The 11,088-nt window shown below is 45.8% G+C and overlaps 1 long non-coding RNA gene across 2 annotated transcripts; it reads left to right on the forward strand.

Annotated features, from left to right (window-relative positions):
- Positions 1-430: 430 nt before the first annotated feature.
- LOC117799476 lies at positions 431-7,775 on the forward strand. Of its 2 annotated transcripts, XR_004622975.1 has the most exons (3): positions 431-1,156; positions 6,897-6,993; positions 7,087-7,775. It is a non-coding gene; the product is annotated as an uncharacterized LOC117799476 (long non-coding RNA). The 2 variants fall into 2 exon arrangements; XR_004622974.1 differs by lacking the exon at positions 431-1,156 and having other exon boundaries at positions 4,882-6,993.
- Positions 7,776-11,088: the final 3,313 nt, after the last annotated feature.

Genomic DNA, 11,088 nt, shown 5'->3' on the forward strand with positions numbered 1-11,088 from the left:
GACGAGGACCCAGGCCATGCGCCCTTGTTTTATAGGGACCTTAGGGATGTGGGCTTCTTGATTTTTCAGCCTGCCTTCTGGGGGAGGGGCCTGCCGCGCTGATACTCAGGCAATCCTGTTTGGGTAGAGTCTCTGTGTCTCCTGCGAGGGGGGATGGGGATGGGCACCCTGTGAGCCGGTATTTCCAGGCTTTTGTTCTCTGGCGGCTTTCCCTGGCGGTCTGCTGTGACTCTTCTGAGAGTCAGAGCAGCGGTGGCTGAACCCTAGCCTCTGTCTCAGAACAGAGAGATCGCAGTCTGCTCTCCACTGAGCTCTTCTGGTGTCTTTAACTCTGTTTCTGTTGGTGCTGCTCAATTCTGTAGCATCCCGGGATGTGCGCCCCACAGCTGGCATCCCAGCCCTCACTTCCAGGGCCCGCACATCTCTGTCCTTTGTGCTTCTAACACTGTCAGCCGCCAGCTGCCCCCGCGCACGCTCCTGAGATCTCTGTTTCAGTGTGGTTTGCACGGCTCCCAAGCTCCAGGTATCAGTCTAGATCGAGTGTGCACTCCATTGCTCTGGTTTTCAGTCTGCTTGCACGCGTGTTCCCAGGCTCACGGTCTCAGTCTGCTCTCTCACGTGTGCCGGTCTGTGAGTCCGCCAGCTCCCTCATGCAGGTGGCTACCGCTTCCCCGTGCCTGAGCGCGGCAGCACCTTCCCCCTTCCATTTATCTTCCAATATCTGCGTGGCTTCACGGCTCCCTGCTTCATACCTCAATACTCATCCCTGGAGATGTTCATTTGTAGAGATCCAGATGTATATTCCTGCGTTTCAGGCTGATTCCATGGGTTCTCAGGATGGTCTGGTACCTATCCAGCTCGACTCAGGGGACCAGCTGACTCTCTTTCTCAGTGAGTTAACTATGCTTTTTTTTATCTTTCCAAAAAAGGAAGCTCTTATTGATATATATATTTTTTGGTCCTTTTAGTCCCCATTGGATTTATTTCCATATTCTTTTTTGTTATTTCCTTATGTCTACTAATTAGGGACTTTGCTTTTTTCCCCCTACTTCTTTACCATTTAAAATTATGTTGTCTCTGGAGAGCTTTCTTGTGGATTGAGGAAGACCTGCATTTCTGAGAATGTCCACCTCAGAGGCCACTTTTGCTGCCTCCGGTAAGTTTTTGTAGGTTCTCTTTTTCATTTGTGTCAAGGTACTTGTCAAATGTGTTATGATTTCTTCTCTTTTGGTTGTTCGGTAGCATGTTGGGAAATTGCCACCTATTGTGGACTGTCCCATTTTCTTCTGGAGATGGATTTGTAGTTTCCTATGATTGTGGTTGGACGAGGTTTGAAGCAGAAGGTGAAGGGAGCATTCAGATTAAAGGTTTGTTTCCTGGGGTTTTTTCTGAGGGCAGACCATGAGTTGCATGGGGACAGAAGAAGGTTTTGTGAGATGGGGGGGTCAGCCCTTGTTAGAATCACTGACTCCTACCATGTTTGTCATGTACCATCGTTCACACCATAGTCCTGATGGACTTGTAGTTCATTAGAAATATTTTCTAGAAGGTGCATGGGTAGCCTTCTCTAAAAGAAAGGTGCCATGTGGGCTCATGGCATGCCCCCAGGTCAGCAACCAGCAACCATGGCCTCCAGGGTATTGTCTTCCTTCCCATCTAGCTCTCCTCCTCTGTCCTGTGCAACCCGATGCCAGTGTAGCCTTCTCGAGAGGCAGCCCTGTCAGTCACCCGATGGAACACTTCCACAGATCTCCTGTGAGGCGAGGATGATGTCCTGTCCCGGAGGGGGCTGCACATCCCCATCAGGAGCCATGTCTCCCTTTCTAGCCTTCTCAGAATGGACCTCTGAGAACCAAAACTAGGGTTAGGAGTTAGGCCTAGGAGAATGGGAAGTTCCGATAGGCTGGCTGTGTGGCTAATTACCCGAGGGGGGTGTTGATGGCATGGGTTGGGGTAAGTGCCAAGTGTTGGGTTTGTGGCCTGGGGACCAGTGAATGTGGGGATCATAGGGATTGACGCAGGTAGACATTCAGATTTCTCCTCCTCTGCATACATTCTGGAGTCCCAAATGAAACGGTTTCCTTCTCTGTCAGACTGAGGCCTTTGGTATTGCTAATGGATGCCCAGTCTCTGGATTTTACGGCTGGGAGCCTAGGAGCAGTGGCAGACCACACTCCTGACAGGAAGTTCATGGGTGGCTCTTCCTCAGGAGGGGGGACACAGTGGGGACCCTGGGAGCACGAGGCCAGCCCCTCCCTCTGAGGGAAGGAGAACAAGGAAGACTTTCCCTGGGGTCCCCTAAGGCCACATAAGAGGAGAGGAGGCTGTCCCCATGCCCAGACAGCCATTCCCCAGCACCCACTTACCTAGTGGGGAGGGGCAGGCGTCCTTGCTGCACACAGTAAATCTGGACTTGAAGAGTACATGGAAATTCTGCTTCCTTTAGAACCTGAGCATTGGGGTTTGGTTCTTTTACTTGCTGGGCTAATGAGACACACATGCTCTCCAGGACTCCTCAAATGAAGAGCTCTTGCAGGATCCCAGGTGTCCTACACCTGGGGAGGGGAGAGGGGCCAGTCCTCTCCCTGGGTCCTGAAGGAGGCCCATCTTCCCAAAGACAGGTTGGTTTCCAGTCATGATCCTGGGCTAGGGCTGGAGATAGCCCCTCACTGCTTCTGACTTTAAGGCTGAAGGGACCTTTCTCAGGCACAACGATGCCCACTGAACATGGGAACTTCAGAAAGGACACATACCTGGACCAGGTCCTGCCCTGGAACAGTGGCTGCCTTCCCCAACTCTGGAGGAAAAGGGACATCCTTGGCTTCTCTGGGGGGTATTCCTCTGTCCCACTTCCAGGCAATCGCTGGTTTCTAGTCTGCCTCTGGAATTGCACCAGCACTGGGGCCAATCATTGGGCCAATCATTGTCCACACATGAACACGGACAATGTGCTAAGGAAGTGCCGGAGGTGATCCTGTGCAAATGGCCTGCGGGCCAGCCAATGGCCTTCAGTGCCCTCCAGGGGCTGTAGGCCCCCCTTCCCTGGATGGGAATCCTCCTGGAGTCTCGTCTCCGCCCTCAGGGCACCCTTCCTGCTAGTTTCAGGACAAAGGGAAAGACTGTGGTGTGGCTGGGAAGGCTCCATCCTGGCCTCCTTCCTTCCACACACATCACTGCTCCCCAAGAAGCAGGGACCACTGCTCCCCAAGAAGCAGGGACCACTGCTCCAGCATGCCCTGTGCAAAGCTGGTTTAAGACACTCATTCCCTCTGGGGCCCAGCCACTTTGGCTCCATCACATGCACGGTGCCCACAGCTGCCTGGCTGGGCCAGGAGTCCAGTAGAGCTCTCCTTTCCTGGAATCAGGGTTCCTATTCCTGGCCAGAGAAAGAAGTCCCACCTGTCCTCTGCTAGAGAAGGTGAATTCCTGGGCTGGGTGGCCCTCAGGTGCCTGAGAACACGCAGCCCTGCAGCTCCCCTGGAGAGAAGGGTGTCGGGCACCGCTGTCTGGGAGAACAGTGAGCAGCACCCATCCCAGGCCGCAGGTGCACCCATCACCTAGCATGCTCATCCTCAGGCTCACCCCCGGGAACTCTGGCCCAGTGTTTCAGTTGTTTTCAGGAGTGTTCAGCACAGTGGTGGTGGAGAGAGCAGGGAACGGAACCACACTAATGCCCAAGGAGATGGGTGGTGGCTCAGTCGGTTAAGCCACTGACTCTTGATTTCAGCTCTGGATGTGATCTCATGGTCGTAGGATCGAGCCCCACATAGGGTCTGTGTTCAGAGCAGTGTGGGCTCACGATTCTCCTTCCACCTCCTGCCTCTCCCGTCACTCCCCTGCCATGCACTCTCTCTCTCTAAAATAAATAAATAAAATCTTTATTAAAAAATGGAATCATACTGAGGGTTTCAGAGGGGAGGGGGGTGGGGGATTGGGATAGGCCAGTGATGGGTAGTAAGGAGGGCACATATTGCATGGTGCTGGGTGTTATACGCAAATAAAGAATCATGGAACATTACATCAAAAACTAAGGATATACTGTATGGTGACTAACATAACATAATAAAAAATTATTATTAAAAAATGGAATCATACAGAATGTACTTTTAAAAAATTGTAAAAAATCATAACATTAATTTTGCCATTTTAAACATTTTCAGTATAAAGTTTAGTAATGTTAAGTATATTTACACTGCTGTGAAACATGTTGAGAACATTTCATCTTGCAAATCTGAAATTCTGTAACCATTATTATGTTTTTATATTTTTATTTAAATTTGATTAGTCAGCATACAGCACAGCATTAGTTTTCAATGTAGTGCTCAATGATTCATTAGTTGCACGCTCATCAGATCAGCATCTTTATTTATTTATTTTTCTAATTTAAATTTTAGTTAGTTAACATACAGTGCAATATTGGTTTCTGGAGTACAATTTGTGATTCATCACTTAATACGACACCCAGTGCTTATCATAGTAAGTGCCCTCCTTAATCCCCATCACCCATCTAGCCCTCCCCCACCCCCTCCCTCCAATGACCCTCAGTTTGTTCTTTTTTTTTTTTTTATTATGGATTATGCTAAGTGAAATAAGTCAAGCAGAGAAAGACAATTATCATATGGTTTCACTCATTTATGGAACATAAGAAATAGCAGGGAGATCAGTAGGAGAAGGAAGCGAAGAATGAATGAGGAGGTAAACAGAAAGGGGAAGGAACCATGAAAGACTATGGACTCTGGGAAACAAACTGAGGGCTTCAGAGGGGAGGGGATGGTTGATTGGGATAAGCCGGTGATGGGTATTAAGGAGGGCACGTATTGCATGGAGCCCTGGGTGTTATACACAAATAATGTTCTCTATCATTAAGATTCTCTTATGGTTTGTTTCCTTCTCTCCTTTTTTCCTTTCCCCCTTCCCACATGTTCATCTATTTTCTTTCTTCAATTCCACATATGAGTGGGATCATATGGTATTTGTCTTTCTCTGACAGGCCTTTGGCTGTCTGCACCCATTAAATCACAGCTTCCCCCTTTTCCCCTTCCCTGAATCTCCTGGTTACTACCAATCTAGTTTCTAGTTCTGGAAGCATGGCTACTTTGGAGAGCTCCCAGCCGTGGATCTCTACAGTATTCGTCTTTTTGTGAGGCCTTCTTTCACGGAGCATCGTGTCCTCAAGGTTCATGCATATTGTAGCAGGTGTCAGGATTTCCTTCCTTGGTAAGACTGAATGATACTTCACTGATGGATAGACCACATTTGGTTTATCCACTTATCCATTGGTGGACATTTGAGTTGCTTCTACCATTTAGCCATTTGTCTATTGTTTGGAGTGCTGCGGTGACATGGGTGTGCAAATATCTCTTCCAGAACTTGCTTTCTAATTCTTTTCAATATATACCAGAGGTGGGATTGCTAGATCATACTGTACCTGCCTTTTTAGTTTTTGAGATGCTTTGATACTGTTTTCCATAGTGGTACACCATATTACAATCACACCAGCGGTGCACAGAAGTTCCACTTTCTCCACATCTTTGCCAACATTGGGTGTTTTCTGTTTCTGGTTGTCTTTTTTTTTTCCCCAGTAGCCATCAGAATGAATGTGAGATGATATCTCTGTGGTTTTGGTTTAGTTTTCTCTGCTTATTAGTCATATGAGCATATTTTCATATGCTTGTTGGTCATTTGCATAACATGTTTGGAGAAGTCAACTCAAGTCCTTTGTCCATTTTTAAATCAGGCCATTTGTTTTGCTTCATCCAGTCCACCTTCTGGGGGAGGGGTCTGTTGTGCCACTTCTCAGGTGTCTTTGCCTCAGCGGAGTTGCCCCACCCCTTGTCAGGGGTATGGGCTCAAAGTAAGCTGGTTATCTGTGTGGCTTTAGTTCCCTGGAAGCTTTCCACCATTCTGAGGGTCAGAGCGAAAACAGCTGTGCCTGGATCTCTGGCCCAGAGCCGCAAGATCCTGGTCCCCGCTCTTCAATAAACCCTCCAGGTGAAAGGGTCTCCACTTCTGTGTGCACCAAAGTTTGCAGACTCCCGTGGTTTGTGTCTACTGCAATCTTTCCCTGGGGGAGTGCCAGGGACCCGTGACCATCACTGGATTTTGTGTCTTTGGGACTGTGAGCGGTTGTGGGCTCCTGTGCACACCCTGCTCCGAAGACTTTTTGCCCCTCCCAGAGGATGGTAAAAAGCCTGCAAGTTCCAGTCCTTTACAGGGTGGTCATGCATACAGTGGTCTCCATACTAACCCATTTTGTGGTTTATGGTGACCAGAGCTGAGAGTCCCTTCTGGGCTCACTGACCACAACCAGTTTCTTTGCTCCACTTCTTGGGCACTGTATTGGTTCAGGCACCCCTGTTCTTTCTGTATCTCCTGGGATCCTGAGACCACAATAACCCACCTAGAATTCTGCCCTTTTCATCCCCTGAGCCCCTTTCAGAAAGGGATATTTCTCACCGGAGCAGATTTCTAAGGGTTTCCATTTGCGCTCTGTTGTTATATCACTTTTTAGTAGCCAGCTTATGGAGACTCCCTCCCCCTTCTGTTTATCTTCCAATATCTCCCCACAGAGTCATGCCTCTGCACATCCTACCTTGCAAAAAACCCCCAGTCGCTTTTCTGCTTGTAGAGATCCAGATATATTTTCTTACATCTCAGGCTGAATTTGTGGGTGTTCAGAATGATTTGATAGATATCAAGCTAAATTCAAGTGACCAGATGAAACGAGGTCCCCTACTCTTCCACCATCTTGCCTCTCTCTCTACTGTTATGTTTAGAGTCCCTTGTACCCTGTGAGGTCACAGCCATTGAATTTGGGGGTTAGGATGTGCACATTTTGGGAGACCATTATTCTGCTACCACATGTCTAATTGTATTATTTTTACCTTCTCTCACAGCTGTGCCCTGAGAGACATGCACAAAGAGGAGAGGTCGTCTATTTGGGCCACCAGGTTCTGAGAATCCAAATAAGAGACCACATGACCTGTGTTGTTGGTATAAGAGCCCCACTATTAGTCATCTCCCTTCTATTCCTTTCCAGACTTTGTATTCTAAGTGCCCTTATCTGATTTGTCTTTTCTCCTTTAGAGTCCATCAGGCTACAGATGGTCCTGTCTATGCAGCCACAAATGGAGACAGCCCCTACTGACTTCTACCGGGGACCTTTGGACAGACTTCTGGGGATGAAACCCTGACTACCATTCTTCAACAAGGCCCCTGACCAGCAGGAAGCAGTTAGACCAGTCATGGCCCCCTTTCCCTACCGGCAGTTAGGGTCACTTCTTCAGAGGGGGGAAAGTTAGGAGTTAGTTGGACAGTTTGGTAGTCAGGGTCAGCGTCCCCAACAAGAAAATATGGAGTCAGGACAGTTGAAATAAAATAGCACTGACATCCTGTTCTGCAGCTTAGACAGGACAACCCTGACATCCTGGGCTCTGCAGCCTTTGCAGGAATGACTTCTGCAAAACGTCCTAAAATAAGACAATTAACCACAAAAGCATTTGTCAATATCACGGACAAGGGGCATTTAATATCTAAGCCCACAGATGTGAGAAAAAAACCCATCAGCATGTGGACATGGACCTAATAGGGAGACAGATATGTGACCAAAGCCCTGATTGGCACAACTCAGCACACCCTGCTTGCTTAAGAAAGTTCCACAAAAGAGCTTATAAAAACCCCTAAACATAGAAACCCCGGGTGCAAGCCACTCGGGTCCCCTCCCTCTCTGGGAGCTTTGTACTCTTGCTCAATAAACTCTGCTTCGATGCCCACCACTCTTCGTCTGGTCTACCTCTTCATTCTTGGGAGCAGCAGGACCAAGAACCCGGGCACTTAGGGGACACAAATCCTGTAACACGACGATAGTGCACATTCAACATCATGAAGGAATCTGTAGATTTATCTGAGATTGTCAGTTTAAATATGGACTAAACAATCATTTGGCAGTGCCGTTATTTCACTCAACAAGCTTTCACTGAGGACCTAAGCTGGACTGTCTTCTAAGACTATGTAAAACCAACGTACTGGGTTTTTCCAGCTGTAGACACATAAATGACAGTGATGTGATGTATAATATGATATTCATTAGACGTATTCATATCTGTGTGTGACCAAGAGAATCTAAATAAATGTATTTCTTGAGAAAAAATAATAAAGAATAATAAAAAAGTGAAGCACCAATATATTGATATCCTTTCTAAGGAACCTGGATAGAACCTCTGATGGCCTCTATCCAATGCCATATCTTTCTCTTCCCTTTGATGGTGACTTTGTTATAATCTTCATTTTGATATCATTTTTAGTTGTGACTATAATTTTTGACTTTAACTTTAGCCTTACCACCCATATGTGAGTTCATAACTAACTGTTTGTTTGACTTGTGTTTGAACTTATGTAGGGAGATCTAGTCCTTTGTAAGTTGCATCATTTCCTCAGCACTTTTGTGTGAGAAATATTGTTTCAGTGTAAGGCGGCAGCAGGGCACGTGGCCTGGGCTGCAAAGTGTTAGTAGCACCTCATTCCCTCTCTCTTCAGGACACCCAGAGTCTAGTTTCTTTGCCAGTTCTCCCTGTAACTCTCAGGATGGAATCTAACCGGTATGGGAATAACTGAGAAAATGCAAATGGAAGAAGGTGTGTAGCAGGAAGTAGGTGGTCTCTTAAGGCTAAATATGATAAATGAAGCTGGAACTTACCCATCTATGAGAAATGGCTACAACCACCCAACAACTTCCTTCCATTTTTCTGTAGCGATGATTTTAACTATCCTGGTAAAGACAAAACCATTTGGAATTTAAATGCAAAGGCTAGCTGACTTTAAGTAAACCATGTATGTTTTATTAAAAAGATAATTTTTGAAATTGTTAGAGCATGTCATTAAAACCTATGGCTATAACCTGAAGAGTGTTTTAGAGGATTTGAGATTTTGTCACCGTTCACCACATTAGAAGTTTCGTAGAATTTTGTTGTCCTCCTCTATATTCATGCTAAAGATGAGAATGTGCCTAATTATTAGCTCTGTGATCCCATAACAGTTGGTTATGAATGAAATTAAGAATTCATTAGGTCCACTGGGTAGTGTAGTTGGTTAAGTATACCTCTCCTGGTTTCACCTCAGGTCTCTCAGGGTCATGAGATCGTGCCCTGCTTAGGTCTGGGTGCTCAGTGCAGAGTTAGCTTGAGATTCTCTCTCCCTCTTCCTGCCCCTCCTGCTTGTGCTCTCTCTCTCTTTTGTCTCTAAAATCAATCAATCAATCAATCTTCTTTAAAAATAAGAATTTATTTACATATTTACATTTAAAATTAAGGAACGGATTGCACTCTTACTTATCTATATGTAAATATTTGTGCACTTGTGAGGACAAAATCTTGTGCTCTGTAAAACCTCTGGGTCGTTCACAGAAGAGACTAAGGTAGCTGGGGACTTGTAGGCAGCTATTTGTCCACTGTCCACAAAATGAAAAGATAAAAGAGGCAGATGAGGTCTCCTCTGGCTTGTCCTTGATCCTCACCCTCCCTGAGGATGGCCATCTCTGGACAGCTCAGTGGCAGGGACTCATTCACAGTGCGGGGCATCTGTTCCCCAGAGACGTCAGCCAGGGAAATGGATTTGGTTCTCTGAGCCAGCCCAGCCACAGCTAGGCAAAGCGCAGATCTCTGGGACCATGTGAAGTCATGTGAAGTCATCCAAGAGAGTGTCCTTTTGCTTAAGAAAAACATGGGTGAGGCTCCTGGGTGGCTCAGCCAGTTAAGCGTCTGCCTTTGGTTCAGGTCATGATCCCAGGGTCCTGGGATGGAGCCTGGGCTCCCTACTCAGCAGGAAAGGAGGTAGTGAAATAGCTTAGAACCCACAGAGAATGTGAATAAAGGGGAGAGAAATGGAACTTGGTCTGTGTGTTGCTTTAGGGATTGGAAGTTAGTTTTTTCTCGATTGTGATTGTTCTTGAAACAGAAAAGCTGTATTGGTTTTTTTTTTACCTTTATTTTTAATTTTTTTCCTAATAATAATTATTTATTATGCTGTGTTAGTCACTATACAGTACATCCTTAGTTTTTGATGTAGTGTTCCGTGATTCATTATTTGGGTATGACACCCAGGGCTCCATGCAATACGTGCCTTCCTTAATACGCATCACTGGCCTATCCCAATCCCTCACCTCCCTCCCCTCTGAAGCCCTCAGTTTGTTTCCCAGAGTCCATAGNTACCTTTATTTTTAATTTTTTTCCTAATAATAATTATTTATTATGCTGTGTTAGTCACCATACAGTACATCCTTAGTTTTTGATGTAGTGTTCCGTGATTCATTATTTGGGTATGACACCCAGTGCTCCATGCAATACGTGCCCTCCTTAATACCCATCACTGGCCTATCCCAATCCCTCACCTCCCTCCCCTCTGAAGCCCTCAGTTTGTTTCCCAGAGTCCATAGTCTCTCATGGTTCATTCCCCCTTCTGTTTATGGTCCATTGTCTAAAGGGACAGACAGTGGAAGTTCACCAAATATAAGAACGAAATTTAATTGTTCATTATAGATGCCGCCAAGTAGTTCCCAGACATTTCATTCTACTGTAGTACATTCATTATACCTGTGCAGGTGCACGTGGAAGATAATTTATGCATGTATAGTGGTAATAAAACACGCCCCTCAGTAGTAGACTAATAGAGGATGCATATGTGTAAAATTATTAGACTACGGATTTCATGCTTTCCCTTTGGTTCCTTATTATCTGTGAAATTGGACAATTTTTGTTCTGTAGGCTTAAAACTCATTGTCAGTATTTAGAGTTTTTCAATGGTGATCTTTTCCTGTATGAGTTACCAAAAACCTAAAATATGTATGAACTTTAAAAAATGCTATATTGAAAATTACAACAGGGAAGTTCCATTTTGTGAATATTGTGTCAATGAATCTCTATTTTGATATCAGTGTTCATTAGAAATGATGACATTTCATGTGAGTATAAATATCAATCTGAAACAGAAAAGGTAGGAAGAATCTGAATGTTTAAGTAATTGGTGAAATGACAGGGGTGTGTGTGTGTGTGTAATTGATTTTCAGTGAATGGTTCAGCTTCTTGTAGGGCCTCA

This window comes from Ailuropoda melanoleuca, unplaced genomic scaffold (genome assembly GCF_002007445.2).
Source record: "Ailuropoda melanoleuca isolate Jingjing unplaced genomic scaffold, ASM200744v2 unplaced-scaffold5031, whole genome shotgun sequence".
Taxonomy (NCBI): Eukaryota; Metazoa; Chordata; class Mammalia; order Carnivora; family Ursidae; genus Ailuropoda; species Ailuropoda melanoleuca.